Here is a 2,598-nt window from a genome sequence, read left to right as displayed (position 1 = left end):
TCAATGAATCAAACTGTACTCATTCATTCAATAAAACACTGCACGAGCAGAGCTTTTGCCCTTCATTGAATGAAACTAACTGCCCGCGTTCATTTTGTGAAACAGACTGCAGCTGCTAATTCAATGAGTAGACCTTCTCTCATTCATGCAATGTTTCAAACCTAAAGCATTCATTTCGTGAAACAGACTGCTCGTGTTAATTCAAAGAGCAGAGTTTCGAAAATGTATTCAATGTCTCGAGCTTCAGGCTTTCATTCAATGGGACAAAATGCATTCATTGATTCAATATATCAAAAGTTATTTATTCATTTAATGAAACAAACTGCATGCACTCCTTCAAATGAAACACACTGCACGTGTTAATTCAATGAGTCGAGTTACTTTCATTCATTCAATGCTGAGAGGTTAACGATTTCATTCAATGAAACATCTGCGTTCATTGTTTCAATGAATCAAACGTATTTCACATTGCTTCAATGAAACAAACGGCACACAATCGTTCAATGAAACAGACTGCACGTGTTAATTCAATGAGTGGAGAGCTTCTCTCATTTATTCAATGTCACGAGCTAAAGGCTTTCTTTCAAATAAACAAATTGCATTCATTCAGTAATTGAATCAATTTAAATAATTGATTCTGTGAATCAACGATATTCATTGATTCAATGAAACAAACTTTACTCAGTTATTCAGTGAAGCCAATTGCATTCACTCATTCAAGGAATCAAACTGTACTCATTCATTCAATAAAACACTGCACGAGCAGAGCTTTTGCCCTTCATTGAATGAAACTAACTGCCCGCGTTCATTTTGTGAAACAGACTGCAGCTGCTAATTCAATGAGTTGACCTTCTCTCATTCATGCAATGTTTCAAACCTAAAGCATTCATTTCGTGAAACAGGCTGCTCGTGTTAATTCAAAGAGCAGAGTTTCCAAAATTTATTCAATGTCTCGAGCTTCAGGCTTTCATTCAATGGGACAAACTGCATCGTTGATTCAATATATCAAACGTTGTTTATTCATTCAATGAAACAAACTGCATGCATTCATTCAATGAAACACACTGCAGGTGTTAATTAAAATAGTAAAGCTTCTGTCATTCATTCAACCTTCCAACCTTAACTTATTCATTCAATGAAGTAAACTGCACGGGTAAATTCATTCATATTAACGCATTGTTTCAATAATTACAACTGCACTCATACTTTCAATGAAACACACGGCACTTCCTATTCGAAAGAGTAGAACTTTTGACATTTATTCAGTGATACAATCTGCATGCACTCCTTCAAATGAAACAGACCGCACATGTTAATTCAATGAGAATGAATGTTAATTCATTCAATGCTGAGAGGTTAACGATTTCACTGAATGAAACATCTGCATTCACTGATTCAATGAATCAAACGTAATTAACATTGATTCAACGAAACAAACTGCACACATTCGTCCAATGAAACAGACTGCACGTGTTAATTCAATGAGTGGAGAGCTTCTCTCATTTATTCAATTCACGAGATAAACGCTTTCTTTCAAATAAACAATTGCATTCATTGAGTCAACTAATCAATTTAAAGAAATGATTCTGTGAATCAACGATATTCATTGATTCATTGAAACAAACTTTACTCAGTTATTTAGTGAATCCAATTGCATTCACTCATTCAATGAATCAATCTGTTCTCATTCATTCAATAAAACAAAGCACGAGCAGAGCTTTTGCCCTTCATTGAATGAAACTAATTGCCCGCGTTCATTTTGTGAAACAGACTGCAGCTGCTAATTCAATGAGTTGACCTTCTCTCATTCATGCAATGTTTCAAACCTAAAGCATTCATTTCGTGAAACAGGCTGCTCGTGTTAATTCAAAGAGCAGAGTTTCCAAAGTTTATTCAATGTCTCGAGCTTCATTCTTTCATTCAATTTGACAAACTGCATTCATTGATTCAATATATCAAAAGTTATTTATTCATTTAATGAAACAAACTGCATGCACTCCTTCAAATGAAACACACTGCACGTGTTAATTCAATGAGTAGAGCTACTTTCATTCATTCAATGCTGAGAGGTTAACGATTTCATTCAATGAAACATCTGCGTTCACTGATTCAATGAATCAAACGTAAATCACATTGGTTCAATGAAACAAACTGCACACAATCGTCCAATGAAACAGACTGCACGTGTTAATTCAATGAGTTGGAGAGCTTCTCTCATTTATTCAATGACACGAGCTAAACGCTTTCTTTCAAATAAACAAATTGCATTCATTCAGTAATTGAACCAATTTAAATAATTGATTCTGTGAATCAACGACATTCATTGATTCAATGAAACAAACTTTACTCAGTTATTTAGTGAAGCCAATTGCATTCACTCATTCAAGGAATCAAACTGTACTCATTCATTCAATAAAACACTGCACGAGCAGAGCTTTTGCCCTTCATTGAATGAAACTAACTGCCCGCCTTCATTTTGTGAAACAGACTGCAGCTGCTAATTCAATGAGTTGACCTTCTCTCATTCATGCAATGTTTCAAACCTAAAGCATTCATTTCGTGAAACAGGCTGCTCGTGTTAATTCAAAGAGCAGAGTT

The sequence above is a fragment of the Chiloscyllium punctatum genome, chromosome 29 (assembly GCF_047496795.1).
Source record: "Chiloscyllium punctatum isolate Juve2018m chromosome 29, sChiPun1.3, whole genome shotgun sequence".
Taxonomy (NCBI): Eukaryota; Metazoa; Chordata; class Chondrichthyes; order Orectolobiformes; family Hemiscylliidae; genus Chiloscyllium; species Chiloscyllium punctatum.
Note: the sequence above shows the minus strand (reverse complement) of the source record.